General features: G+C 32.1%; 1 protein-coding gene and 1 long non-coding RNA gene across 8 annotated transcripts in view; one reads left to right on the forward strand and one right to left on the reverse strand.

Moving 5' to 3' along the window:
• LOC139362364 (uncharacterized) overlaps nt 1–12,677 on the reverse strand; it is a 52,032-nt gene extending 39,355 nt beyond the window's left edge. For both annotated transcript variants that reach the window (XR_011621157.1, XR_011621158.1), the window contains exons 1-2: nt 12,545–12,677; nt 11,413–11,529 (exon numbers count right to left, since the gene is read on the reverse strand). This is a non-coding gene — a long non-coding RNA (uncharacterized lncRNA). The remainder of the gene's footprint in view (nt 1–11,412; nt 11,530–12,544) is intronic.
• LOC105486404 (sperm tail PG-rich repeat containing 2) overlaps nt 1–15,658 on the forward strand; it is a 657,812-nt gene that overhangs the window by 616,249 nt on the left and 25,905 nt on the right. The window lies entirely within an intron of this gene.

Consider the following 15,658-nt stretch of genomic DNA (forward strand, 5'->3'; position numbering starts at 1 on the left):
CTTGCTCTTGTTCCTCTAGTTCTTTGATGTATAACCTTAGAAAGTCTGTTTGTGCTCTTTCAGTCTTTTTAATGAAGGCATTTAGGGCTATGAACTGTCCTCTTAGCACCACGTTTGCTGTATCCCAGAGGTTTTGATAGGTTCTGTCATTATTGTCATTCAGTTTGAAGAATGTTTTAATTTCCAACTTGATTTAGTTTTTGACCCAATGCTCATTCAGGAGCAGGTTATTTAATTTCCATGTATTTGCATGGTTTTGAAGGTTCCTTTTGGAGCTGATTTCCAGTTTTATTCCACTATGGTCTGAGAGAGTGCTTGATATAATTTCAAATTTCTTAAATTTAATGAGGCTCATTTTGTGGCCTATCATATGATCTATCTTGGAGAAAGTTCCCTGTGCTCTTGAATAGAATGTATATTCTATGGTTGTTGGATGGAAAGTTCTGTATATATCTGTTAAGCCCATTTGTTTTGTGGTATTTGTTTCATGGATTCAACAAAGAATCCATTGTTTCTTTGTTGACTGTATGTCTTGATGACCTGTCTAGTGCTGTAATTGTTTTGTAAATTTGGGAGCTCCAGTGTTATGTGCATACATGTTTAGGATTATGATATTTTCCTGTTAGACAAGGCCTTTTTACCATTATATAATGTCCCTCTTTGTCTTTTTTAACTACTGTTGCTTTAAAGTTTGTTTTGTCTTCCGTAAGAATAGCTACCCCTGCTTACTTTTAGTGTCCATTTGCATGAAATGTCCTTTTCTACCCCTTTAAATTTATGTGAGTTCTTATGTGTTAGCTGAGTTTCCTGAAGGCAGCAGACAATTGGTTGGTGAGTTCTTATCCGTTCTGCAGTTCTGTATCTTTTAAGTGGAGCGTGTATGCCATGTGTATTCAATGTTAGTATTGAGATGGGAGGTACCATTGCATTCGTCATGGTATTTGTTGTCTGTGTACCTTGGTTTTTTGCTTTCTGTTTTTGCTTTTCAAATTGTATTTTTGTTTTATAGGTCCTGCCTGACTTATGCTTTAAAGAGGTCTTGTTTTGATGTGTTTCCAGAATTTGTTTCAAGATTTAGAGCACCTTTTAGCAATTCTTGCAGTGGTGGCTTTGTGGTGGTAAATTTCTCAGCATTTGTTTGTCTGAAAAAGACTGTATCTTTTCTTCATATATGATGCTCAGTTTTGCTGGATACAAAATTCTTGGCTAATAATTGTTTTGTTTGGGGAGGCTGAAGATAGGACCCCAATCCCTTCTAGCTTGTAGGGTTTCTGTTGATAAATCTGCTGTTAATTTAGGTTTTCTTTCATAGGTTACCTGGTGTTTCTGTCTCACAGCTCTTAAGATACTTTCCTTTATTTTAACTTTAGATAACCTGATGACAGTGTACCTAGGTAATGATATTTTTGCAATGAATTCCCCAGATGTTCTTTGTACTTCTTGTATTTTGTTATCTAGGTCTCTAGCAAGGCCAGGGGAGTTTTCTTTGATTATTCCCCCAAATATGTTTGCCAAACTTTTAGATTTCTGTTCTTCTTCTGGAAAACCAATTATTCTTAGATTTGGTTGTTTAACATATCCCAGACTTCTTGGAGGCTTTGTTCATATTTTCTTATTCTTTTTTCTTTGTCTGTGTTGGATTGGGTTAAATAGAAGACTTTGTCTTTGAGCTCTGAATTTCTTTCTTCTACTCATTCAATTCTATTGCTTAGACATCCCAGAGTATTTTGCATTTCTAAGTGTGTCCAGTGTTTCCTGAAGCTTTTATTGTTTTCTGTTTATACCATCTATTCCTTTGAATATTTCTCCCTTCACTTTTTGTATCGTTTTTTGCATTTCCTTCCATTTGGGCTTCACCATTCTCTGGTACCTCCCTGATTAGCTTAATAACTAACATCCTGAATTCTTTTTCAGGTAAATCAGAAACTTCTTCATTGTTTGGATCCATTGCTGGTGAGCTAGTGTAATATTTGGGGAGTGTTGAAGAGCCTTGTTTTGTCATATTACCAGAGTTGGTTTTCTGATTCCTTCTTATTTGGGTAGGCTCTGTTAGAGGGAAGGTCTAGGACTGAAGGCTATTGTTCAGATTCTTTTGTCCCATGGGGTGTGGTAGTGGGATGTAGTACTCTCCCCAATTTCCTATGGATGTAGCTTCCTGTGAGCCAAATTGCAGTGATTGTTATCTCTTTTCTGGGCCTAGCCACCCAGCAAGTCTAGCTAGCTCCAGGCTGGTGAACTATCTGTGGGTCTCTCAGCTGTGGATACTAGCACAGTATTTGGGGTGTCTCCCGGGTCCTGCTGTGGGTCCTCTCGGGATTCTTGGTTTGTTCTTGCAGTCATTCTGGAGCTAAAATTCATGATATTAGCCTCTGCACACAGCTCTGTCCGTCTGAATTGAAGCTGCAATCTAGTCCTGCCTCCCGTCCACCATGATGATCTTGCTTTGCTTTTTTTTTTTTCGTTTACTGTAATGGTTTTCAAATTTATCTATGTTGTTTCATTAATAGGTTGGTGTTTTTAATTGCCCAGTAGGATTACATTATATAGCTATACGATATTATGTTAGTTAATTCAATAATTGATGAGGCATTAGATTGCTTTCAGTTTTAGACCATTTTGATTGAAGCAGTTATGAACATTTAAGTACAAGTCCTTATTTGAGCATATATCTCCATTTTTTTGGAGTAAATAAGTAAGAGTGGGCTTAGTGAGTGTATATTTAACTTCATAAAAGACTGGGAAAGAATTTTCCATGGTGTTTGAAACATTGTAAATTCCCACTAGAAATGTATGAGAGTATCAGTTGCTACATTTAATCATTAACACTGGATATTTTCTTTTTAATTTTAGCTGTTGTAGTAGGTGTGTAATGTGGTTTTAATTTTGCATTTCCCTGTGACTAATAATGTTAAATACCTTTCCATATGCCCATTTGTTGTTTATAGCCTTCTGTGAAATGCCTATTCAAATATTTTGCTTACTTTAATTGGTTTTTACCTTCTTATTATTGAGCTACAAGTATTTTTAATGTACTCTGGTTACAATCCTGAATAAGCTATATGTTGTTAAAACATTTTTTCCCAGGATAAGGTTTGTTGTATTATTTTCTCTAAGATTTCTTTTGAAGAGAATTTTTAAAAATTCAATGTGGTCAAAGTTATCAATTTTTTATTGCGTGGTTCATAATTTTGGCTTTGCCTAAGGACACAAAGATTTCCTACCAGAATTTTATTTTCAATAAGTTTTATAGTTTTTGTACTTACATTTATATCTAAGAGCTATTTCAAGTTTAATTGTTTTACATGGCATGACATAGAGAAATAAGACATTTTTGGCATACCAATATATAAAGTTATTACAGCAATATTTGTTGAAAATATTTCCCATTTTCTATTGAATAACTTTAGCATCTATGTAAAAAATTAACAGACCATCTACAATAGTCAATTTTTGAACTCTGAATTCTGTTTCCCTTATCTACATATCTATCTTAATCAATATCCAAACTATTTTGGTATGTGTAATTATAGTGTATAATCTTGAAATTAAGTCCTAAATCTTTGGAATTTTATTCACAATCATTTTGGCTATTTTGAGTAATGTATTTCCTTACAAATTTTAGAATCAGCTTGGAAATTTCTGAAAAAGAAGCTTGCTGGTATTTCTATCGTGTTTCATCGGTAGATCAATTTGGAGAGAATTCACATTGCATCTTCTAATCTATTAATAAAGATTTATTAGGAATGTTAAAGATTTTCTCACCAATGTTTTGTACTTTGCAGCATACAGGTCTAACATGCTTTGTTAAATGTATCATTAAGTTTTTTATACATTTTGATGCTATTATCAGTGGCACAATTTCAACCTCAAATTTCAACATTTCTTGGCGAGTATTTAGAAACACAATAAATTTTTGAACATTGACCTTACACCTGTGACATAGAAAAATTCACTTATTAATTCTCGTGTCTTTTTTGTAAGCTTGTTTTATTTTTCCACATAGATTTTTATTTTTGTCTGTGAAAAAAGTTTTACAACTTCTTTTACAATCAGTATGCTTATATTTTTCTTGTCTTATTAAATTGGCTAGAAACTCCAGTGCTATGTTGAATAGGAAATGTAAACAAAGGCATCCTTGTCTTACTTCTCATTTTAGGGCAAGAACACTCAGTCTTTCATCAATAAATATATTAGTTGTAATCATTTCATATATGTCATTTATCAGCTTGAAAATAAGTCTATTTATAGTTGGCTGCTAATTTTTATCATAAATATATTGAAATTTGTCAGATTTGTTTTGGTATCTTTTAAGATAATCTTTTTTTTTTTCTTTTTTAATCTATGACTGTGGTAAATTACACTGAGTGATTTTTCAAATGTTAAACAATTCTTACATTCTTGGACAAACCCCATTTAGTCATAGTGTATTATTCTTTTTGTATGTTATGCAATTTGATTTAAACAGTTTTTGGAAAAGAAAGTTTTGGATCTACGTTAATGAAATATATTGGTCTCTAGTTTTCTTCAATTATGATGTTTTTATCTGATTTTGGTATTGAGGTATTGCAGGCCTCTTAAAATGAAGTAAGGAAGTCTGTCTCCTTCACTTTTCTAAAGAGTTTCAGTGGAATTGGCCTTATTTTCTCTTAAATGTCTGATAAAATTTATTGCTGAAGCAATCTGTGCCTCCCGTTTCTTTCTTTTCTTTTTTTTTTTAAATGGGAGAGACTTTTAAATGATATTCAATTTCTTTAGTAAACGGGGCTATTCATGTTAACTCAGTCATATTGAGTGAACATTAGTGGTTTGTATCTTTCATGGAATTTGTCTATCTTTTATACATTGTCAAATGTATTAGCTTTGCATAATTTTCCCTTATTTGTCTAATATCTATAGATCCATATTGAGGTTCTCTTGCTTTATATTATTTTTTGTCTTTCCTATATTTTTGATCAGTTTGAAGTTTGTCAATTATACTGATCTTTTCAAATAACCAGTTTCATTTAATTTGATAAGTATATTTTATTACAAGTGTGCAAAATAGTTTTTCAGCTCTATGCTTATTTGTGCAGCTTCCTGGATCTACAGAATTATAGTTTCAGCAAATATGGAAACACATTATCCATTACTGCTTCAAAAGAATAAGCTGATTCAATTGTAGGAATCACTTTGTTTCCCTTTTCTTGAGTATCATAGTCCTGTGCCTTCTGTTCAATAGCTGAAGACTGTTGTTTCATGTATTTTACCTAGTTTTCTAGTAGTTGAATAAAAGAAGGTAAATTTTGTCTTTGTTATTCTGTCTTGATCTATAATGGAAACCTTAATCTATTTACATAAGTCATAGATATCCAATTCTAAAATCTTCCTAAAGACTCTAAAATCTGGTTAGTGTAGAATCTGTGGAACATCTTAAGGATTCCATTTGAGAAATCTAGATGCTAATCAATTCTACAGCTATTTCTATTATGCAATCTAATATTTAATATAGAATGTCAGATTCGAAAGGATATTTATAGTACACTAAATTATTTATCTTTATGTAGTATTCTATGAAGACTATTTTAATTGGGGATTTTGGATAGATTTTGAAAGCTTTGTATCTTTTCTTTTATACAGAAGAGTTTGTACTTTATACCATTTATAGTCTGGTGTGTTTTGGTGAAAATAAGGTTGTCATGCTAAGTGTAATCTGAAGGATATTCAGAATAATCTTTCTCCCTTAACCTTAGAGTTGATAAAAATCAACTATGTGTGTGTTTATATATATATATGAGATCAGTGATTTGGCAAATTAGCAATCTCCTTATTTATTTTAAGTATTTTAATTTCTGTTTGAGTAATCATTATTTATGCCTGTGTGTGTGTGTGTGTATACACACGCATAAACACAAACATATTCTGCTTTCTATATATCCTAATAGTTTCAAATTTTTTGTTTTTATATTTAATTATTTAATCAATCTAATATTTGAGTCTGTTTGTATGCTGTTGTTGTAGGGATCCAAGTATTATTAATGTGGATGAACAATTGTCTTTGCATCCATCATCCAATTACTTATGCCTGGTCTTTCACATATGAAGTCCACACACATGCAGACACACACACACTCATATATATTTGGCTTGGTTTCTAGGGTTCATTTTGTGTTTATCATTGGGATACTTGTAAATCAATTTAACAAATTAGTAATGTATAGTAAGTCTAGAGATACGGTTGACAAGCCCTTCCTCATTTTTTTAGTTATTTGAATTATTAGGCAATCGTGATAGCATAATGAAATTAAAATTTTAACAAAAGAGAAAACCTAACAAATTTATCAGTTATTTAATTTCATTAAAGCTAAACTATAACTAAATGAGTACAAAAATAATTTAAAAGTAGCATTTAGAAAAACAATCTACATAATTTAGAGACTATGTTGAAATAATTTAAGATTCAGGACAAAATGGTATAAACATAAAAACAAATACTGCCCTACTAATTGGCGGTCATCAAGGTTATCATAAGAAAATTACAGTGATCCTCTCTTATTAATTTTTCCAGTTCATGTTTCAAGTTGCTGCCCTTTTAGTCTATCAGAAGTAAAACAATCAGGTCACTGTAAAAAGTAAGAAGTCTCAATTTATTCCTAAACCCTCCATTTTTCTGATTCTAGTGTGCTTTTTAAACATAACTATTAGTTCATTTTATATTTATAATTTTAGCTTAATAAAAGTACTTGTGATTCCACATACTAGTTGACTCAGTATTTCTGCTTTATTTACTTTGCATATTCTGTTTACTCTACTTTGTGTATCACTTACTTATCATTTCCAAAATCAATCCATGCTTCAAAACCCAGTTTAAATGTTAGCTTGCCTGTCACTCCATGCAGAAATATCAGCAATCTCCTTCGAGTCTCTGTTTAACGTTTTCATCCTTTATATCATAAATGTATTAGTTTCTACCTTGTATTATTACTTATGTGATAGCTTAATCACTTTAATTAGACTTCCTGTTCTTCACAAGCCTTACTTGTGTATGATGCTTTTTTATTTTGTTAACATGCTGGTTTTTATCATACCGTAGGTGATTTACAAGTATGTGTTGAATTAATATAAACTAGGGATAAGATTTGTCAAAGGATATAGAGAAGAAATAGTAAATAACGATAAAAACAAGGAAAGGAGGAGGTTTTAATCATTTAAAAGCGAAGACAAGCTATCATAAAGAACACCTGATGATTGAAGATAGATTAAAATGATATAAAATTTTTCTTTACATATTTTTCTAGGAGGATAAGGATAAATAAACCCCTAGAATTAATGGCATCCACTCAGGTGATTAGGAGTTCAGAACTGAAAATTGGAAACTGTTATACAAAATGATAAATTGCCATTATAAATGACCCTTGTGTCAGAGAACAAATGTGACTGGTATAAATTAATAGAAATAATGACAGTTACTATAAAAGCTATTGTAAAATAAAATAGTAACACCAGAAAAAATACCCAATAATAGTTAACATTTACTGAGGGGTTACATACCAATATGGACATGCATGTGCACAAACATATACACACACACTCAGAGGACTCTCATAGAGTAACTGTTCACAACCCAGTGACAGCACCTTGAAATTGTTATAGGTTGGTCTACTCCATGTTGGTGATTCCTTAATAATATCTCCAATCTGGCTGTAGTTTTGTCCCCAAACTCTGAAATTAATTATCCAACTGTCTGTTTGATATATCCATTTGAAGATGTCATTTGGAAAAGTGTCAGGTGTCTACTCATGATCAGTAAATATTTACTGAATCAAGAAATTAAAAGAATGATATTTGCAACCAAGTAGCATTTATTGTTGGGATGAAGGAAAATATTCCAATGTAACTAATTGCAATAGTAACTTAAATGATAACAACAATGTAATTATTTTAAAGGATGCTGCAAATCTGCTTCCAAAATTCAGGGACCTGTCCTAATAATAAGCTAAACTAAAATATGATTTGATAGCACATTAAAACAATTTAAAGACTATATGGAAAATGTTCATAGCAAGCATAATATTAAATGTTAAAACACTAATCTTATTTCCATTAAAATCTGGATGGAGACAGTGATATCCTCTTGAATCACTGTCATTCAGTTTTGTTTTAGAGATTCTAAACAATGCAATATGGAAAAATAATCAAATAAGGAGAAAAAATGTTAAAATGTGAGATATGAATAACATGTATATGGCAAAAAGAAAAAAAGAAACGGTATTAAAACCATTAGCATTATTAGGAGAATATTGCAAAGTCAGTGGAACAAGCTATATATAGAAAAATTTTTTAAGTTAAAATAACAAATTAGGAATTTTTGATTATGAAAAAATAACTAGGCATTATAATGTCCCAAATAAAACTAGATATATTAAGAAGTAAATTTACTAAGTTACTGGATACATATGAAGAAAACTATAGAACTTTGTTTCAGGATACCAAATAAAACCTGCACATATATGGAAAACATGCCACAATGCTGTACAGGAAAACTGAATATTATTCAAATATTTACCACATTATAAATTAAATACAATATATTAATTCATACATTCATTGATTTAACAAATTTCTTAAGTGCCCACATGTCTTTGGCACTAGGTATACAGGCATGAGAGAGATGGACAAGATTTCTTCCTCCCAGAGCTTACATTCTAATGGTACAGAGAAAAAATAAACATATAAACAAGTTAACTTTTTTTTTAAGGTAGTAGTAAGTGTTGTAAAGAAAAAGAAACCAAAATCACGCAGGAATGATCCTGATGGTGGTGGTTGGCTGGCCTTTTAGGTAAGCGGCCAGGGAAAGTCTCTGTAAAGACTACCTTTCAGGAGAGGCATCTAAGCAGTCAAGGGTCATTCCAGGCAGCAGTCTGAAGAAAAAGCCTCTGTTCAACAAGATCAACAGGTGCAAAGCTCTGAGGTCAAAGTATTCATGGTATGTTAGGGGAGAGCAGAGCAATAACAGTGAAGCAGTGTGAACAAGGGGGATAGTATGACAGGAGATGAATTTTATGGAATAATGAAAAGAAAACCCATGTAGGACCTGTACACACATATCAACCATACATATGTAATATGCAGTATACAATATTATATGGAATATAACATATATACTATATGGTACATATATAATACATACATATTTTACATATATGCATATATATGTGTTCTATATAACATATATGCATATATGTGTTCTATATAACATATATATGCATACATGTGTTCTATATAACATATATGCATATATGTGTTCTATATAACATATATGCATATATGTGTTCTATATAACATATATGCATATATGTGTTCTATATAACATATATGCATATATGTGTTCTATATAACATATATGCATATATGTGTTCTATATAACATATATGCATATATGTTAGATTAAGTGAAAATTTTTTATAAACATTGTATACAATACACATTGTAGTTAAAAAGTGAAGATTTCTAAGAAATACCTAATATACAAATATACAGTTCATTATGGAGAAAGGGTAAATGGACTATAAACATAAGAAATTTAAATTATTTAGTAGAGAAATAGTAATCAAAACAATTATATACTGTTTTCAACAAAAGTTAGGCAAATTAAAGAATGAAAACATTAAGTGCTAAAGTATTTTTGGAAAAACTATTTATTTGCCTCCAGCAAAATCTGTGTTTTAGAAACTATCCCTAATAATTAAATTATATATGAGGATCTGTTTTCAAAGATGTTTATTCAATATTTTATAAACAACACCCTCTTATCCATTGGCAAGATTTGAATAAATTACAGTAGTATATTTTTAACAAAAAAATGCTAATTGAATGAATAAATTAATTAAGAGAATGAATTAATCCTATATGAATTAACTTGTAGAGAACCATATATATCACTAAGTAAACAAGCATGTTAAAGAATTATACATACTACATAATGCCATATATTTATGTAAGTTAAATCTTTATGTGTATATTTGTTTTAGTAAGAGAAAAGTATGGGTGAACCTACACAGAAAGTTATTTGCTACCTGCTAGGTAAGAATTTTGTATTTGAGGAGAGTTGGTGGTTTATTAACTTTTAAAAATACAGCTCTGTGGGGTTTTTTTCTACTGGTTCCAGTGAGCATTCTTTTTTATAATTTTATAAAAATTCAATAAAAGAAATTAAAAAGAAAGTACTGACATTAATATAGGCTTTTCTCTCTAAAAGTCATAAAGGATTCTGGCTAAACCTTCTCCTTCTCTGTAACCATCTTCCTTGTCCCTGATATATACCAAGGGATAGTATGGAAAATTTGCTGTTCATGCAAGCAATAAGTGAGTATATTGTAGAAAAACTTAAAATCATGTTCAAAGCCACTAAAAGTCAGTTGGAGTATTACCACCATGAGCTGGCAATTCTAAGCAATATTAGGGATAAAACGACCATCCCACAGGAATGCTTACTATCCGCTCCCCAACCTCCACAGTTACCACTTTTTTGTGTTTTCATTTCAGCCATGATCGTTGCTTTAAAAAATGGAATGGAAAATGCAAGAAAGCCAACATTTTTACTCTCTTCTGGTCTTTTTTGTTGTTGTTGTTAACATATTTTGTTTTCTAGAGCAATTTTATGTTCACAGAAAAATTGAACAAAATGTATGGAGAGTTCCCATAAACTCCAGTTCCCACAAAAAGACAACCGTTCAATCAACATCCTAGACCATAGTAGTACATTTGTTATAATCAATAAACCTGCACTGAGACAACAACATTATCATCTAAAGTCCAAAGTTTACATTAGGGTTCACTCTTGGTGTATATTCCATGGGTTTTGACAAATGTATAATGACATGTATCCACCATTGTTGTATAAAATAGTTTCAGTGATCAAAAAAACCCTCTGTTCTCCACTTCCTTCCTCCCTAACCTCTGGGACCAATGATCCTTTTATTGTCTCCATAGTTTTATCTTTTCCAGAATGCCATATAGGTTGAATCACATGTAGCCTCAACGTTTGACTTCTTTCACTTAGTAACATGCATTTAGGGCTCCTCCATGTCTTTTCATGGCTTGATAGCCCATTTCATTTTCTTGTTGAATAGTATTCTATTATCTGTATGTACCACAATTAATAATTAGGTAATAAAATAATTAATAATTAGTTTATCTACTGAAAGACATCTTGGTTGCTTTCAAGTTTTGGCAGTTATGAACACAGCTGCTATAAACATCTGTGTGCAGGTTTTGTATGGACATATTTTCTTCCTGAGAGCAGGCCCTGCTAAGAACAGAATACTCTCACATATTTTAAAATGGTTCCTTTTCCCCTTTCCCTGCTGAAAGCACTAGATGTTTCTCCAATATTCACTATGAGAACCAAGGCAAGCTCCTGGAGGTGAAACTCACCCAAGTTGGGGGATGCCCACGGACTGCGTCTCCCTGGAGTTTTTATCTCTTAGACTTGTCCACACTGAGCCTCCAGCAATTCATCAATTACAGATTGTCCTACCGTAGCACTGGTTCCTACGGAAATTTCAGAATGAATTTCTGCCCCACTAAGTTGCATTTCTCTGTTTCTATTTATCCCTTCAGTTTTCTGGGCAGTGGTTTGTCCTGTGACTTCAATTCTCTGATGAAACTAAAAAAACTTGTTGATTTCTTATTTTTCTTGTTGTTGTTAGGATGGAGGAGTGACTTATAAGCTTCTTACAAAATACTATTTACACTCAATATACACATAAATGTTCTCAAGTAAATCAGCCTTCATGTGATTTTGTGTGATGTATATTTAAAACTAATTTGTGAATTTGAAAGAAAGAAAAAGATTTATTTACCATTGAGATGTACCTGCTGTGTAAAAATTTGTTTTTGAGTCATGTGAAACTGAAGGGATAGCATTACTCAGATAAATCTATAAACACTCAAAAAATGTTTTTTTCAAATTCCATTCATATTGTGTTTATAATATTAATCCTTAACTGATATAAACCTTTTCTTGGAATATTAAGTTTTATTTTTCCCAACATTAAAACATTGTGTTAAAATGAATTTTGGAGTAAGAAGCCAATGGGATGAACACACAATTGCAGCTTTTCTGGGAGAAAGTTGAGTGCTGATCTTTTTTGCCACTTCTATTTAGTTCCTCCCCTAAGATGGTCCCTGAGTCACCTTTTCAGAATATCTATGGATCTCCAGAGAAGTATTTTGGTATTTTGCTGCAGATAAAATGTATACCATATACAAGAATCACTTCAATTAAAGTATTCTAAGATTATTTGCAAAACACTGAAATATTAGCAATAGCATATTTTTCTAATAATATGAATATGACTATTTTTATTGTTTCAACTAGAGATTGTGGTCAGGAGACATTTACTCAGATAACTGACACGGTTTAAACTCTGTGATAATCAATATATTGTACATGACATAATAATATGCAACAAATTTATAAAGATGCATGTTTCACCATAAATCAAGTACAGTAGCTGCCCACCCCTTGTCTGTGGTTTCAGTTTCTGCAGTTTTAGTTACTTACCCACAGTAAACTGTGATCCAAATATACTAAGTGCTAAATTCCAGAAATAAATAATTAGTAAGTTTTAAATTGCCGTTCTGAGTAGTGTGATGAAATCTCAGGCTGCCCTGCTCCATTCTGCCCAGGATGTCAATCATCCCTTTGTCCAGTGTATCTAGCTGTATACACTACCTACTTATTAGTCACTGACATTGACATCGACACTGCTCCTAATACCCAACCATCGATATTGTCATGGCTTGATGATCCAGGATTACCCAAAGCAGATGACCCTCAATCTGACATATCATCAGAAAGTCAATAGTAGCCTACTGCTACGGTGCAATGCCTATGTCATTCACCTCACTTCATCCATCACAATGCTTATGTCATTCACCTCACTTCATCTCATCACAATGCCTGTGTCAGTCATTCACCTCATTTCATCTCATCTCATTGCATTTTATCATCTCACATTATAACAAGAATTGTGAGTACAGTACAAAAAGATATATTGAGGGAAAGAGAAAGACCACATTCATATAATTTTTATTATAGTATTTTGTTATAATTGTTTTATTATTGTTGTTAATTTCTTATTGTGCCTAATTTATGAGTTAAACTTTATCATAAGAATGTGTGTAAAAACAACAACAACATAGTATATACAGTGTTTGGTGTCATCCAAGATTTCAGACATCCACTAGGGGTCTTGAAACATATTCCCTGCAGATGAAGGGGGACTACTATATATTAAAGATTGCATGTTATATAATATATGTTGAAAGATAATATAATGTATTTTAGGAAAAATATATACTGTACCAAATTCTTCCTTGCAAAATAATTTTTCCCCCCACACTATAAAACACAGAAAATGTTTAGTGAAAATATTTGAAAATGTAGTACAAACCAGAAAGGCAAATGTGCCTCCAGTCTCAGTCTGTCAACTGTGTTTTAAAATCACCCGAGTCTCATTAAGAGGATTCGTCTATCATATTTCTCTAATCTCAATGCCTCCTTACTTTATTTTATTGTTAATTCTCTCTCTCCTGAGGGAGAAGGCTGATATTAAAAATCAGAAAATAATTGTCCTGAATCTGACTTTCATTTTATTTTATAAGATGGAAATAAGCATAAACCATCTACAATCATAGCTCATCATATACAGTGGTTTCACTAGGATTCATTGTTACAGAAGGATATTTTTTAGTCATGTAAATTTCTATTTCTTTATATATACATATCTCCTAGAAATAAGACATGCTCAAATTAAAATCTCTTTAATCATCTGTTCATTTGGTTACTGGTCCTTTATACTCTCCAATCATTCTCTCACTATGTCCTAACCTGCACATAAAACAAAACCTTTTTTTGGCACACATGCTCCTTCTTGCCTTTTTGACTTCTTGACATGGAGATTTCTGCCTCTGTGTTTTAGTTTCTGTGTCTGTGTCTTACTGTGGCATTTCTTCAGATTCCCTTTTTGGCTCTATGAGCTTGGTCTTTCTACTTGGTTTTGCTTGGGTCTCTGGTTTTTGTCTTCCTTGAGGTCTTGGGTCAGAAACAACTAATTTTATATCTCATGAATCTTAGATTCAAATGTACAACTGCCGCTCTCTTGCTTATCCTAGCATCCCTCAGACATATTATACTCAGAATGTCCAGAACCGAATCTAATATCTTCCTCTCTGATTCTGCGCTCTCACTGTACTTTCTCTCTTGGCAACATCCTACAAGTTGTATTTGGTTCCTTCTTCTACATTACTACCATTAATAATGGGGCAACCCAATGTTTCTGTCAAGCCGATCCTCAACATTTTCTTCCAGCTGTTACAGATTAGCTTGATCAATATTCCTTCATTTCTGGTTTTGGTTCATTTTATTCCAAAAAAGTAGAGAATGACTACGGTTATTTCAAATCCAAATTATTTAGCATGAACTCAGTTCTTTAATATATTAACATGCATTTTTTAAAAAGTTATAGGTGTCATTGGGTTGTTATTTTAGAAAACTGAGCATTCCCTTTAGCCAATAAACAGGTGGATTTTAATAGCACTACCTGAACATCATGATGGCACATGTTTGCCTGAGTTTAAAACAAAATGCTTCCAGATATGTGAGAGTATTACCAACCTTTGTTTTTCTCATCCATATTTCATAGAAAAGTGACAGCTAATTCAATTGTATAGACCAGCATACTATAATATTTTGAAGGCAGTAAACTTTGGTTGTATGTGGTTTTTATTTTGGTTCTGTTGTAGTTTTTATATCTGTGTGGAAAGAGAAGCCAGATGGTCAAGGTGGGAGAGCTCGTGTTTCTTAGTTATCTGTGAGAAACCTTAAAGTAGCCTGACTAAATAAAACTGCTTTTCTCAGATATCTTTTTCTTCATTTTCCCATTCCACTGCGTAGGCCAAATCACTATGAGGCTATTTGACACATGGAAGAATTTTCTCTGACTAGGGGAAGGAAATAGGATTCATCTGAACTGGAAGGGAGTTGATTTGCTGTTCTATAGTGTTTATAGAGCATAGGAAAAATTTAATAGTCCAGGGATTCTATTTACCATGACCACCTCCAGAAAAGCTGCTCGGACTGGTTATTACCACTTTTAAGTACCTTTTCTTCTGAAAATCAAAGGTGCCAGATACAGAGCTTTATATGGTAGTGCATGCAATACATTTAGGAATGTGAGAAAGAAAATGGAATAAAGCACAAAAGGAGATGACTGATGCTTGTAGGGAGCTCCCATTTAGGTGACGTCAGTTACAGCAATCTGTGCAATAAAGCTCATTTTCAGATAGCACAGAAGGCACTAGAGTTTTCCTTTCTTCTTGATGGTCAATCAGAAAAGAAAAGAATGTGCTTATTTTTGATTAATTAAAAAAGAAACAAACTTGGTTGGGCATAGATATGGATTTTTAAAACCCAAAGAAATAACTTTCCGTCATTGCTTTCAAAGACTAGTAAAATGTAATATACAAGTTTGTCACTGTCACAGATTTTTGAAGAAACCATTACACTGGAAAAAAAGTTTGACAAATATTTTGTGTACTAACTAATCTCTTAGAGTCTTATAAACTTTAATCTAGATATAGAAGCTTTTCTTTTAGTTTTTGTTGTTTAAACAAG

Source organism: Macaca nemestrina, chromosome 3 (genome assembly GCF_043159975.1).
Source record: "Macaca nemestrina isolate mMacNem1 chromosome 3, mMacNem.hap1, whole genome shotgun sequence".
Taxonomy (NCBI): Eukaryota; Metazoa; Chordata; class Mammalia; order Primates; family Cercopithecidae; genus Macaca; species Macaca nemestrina.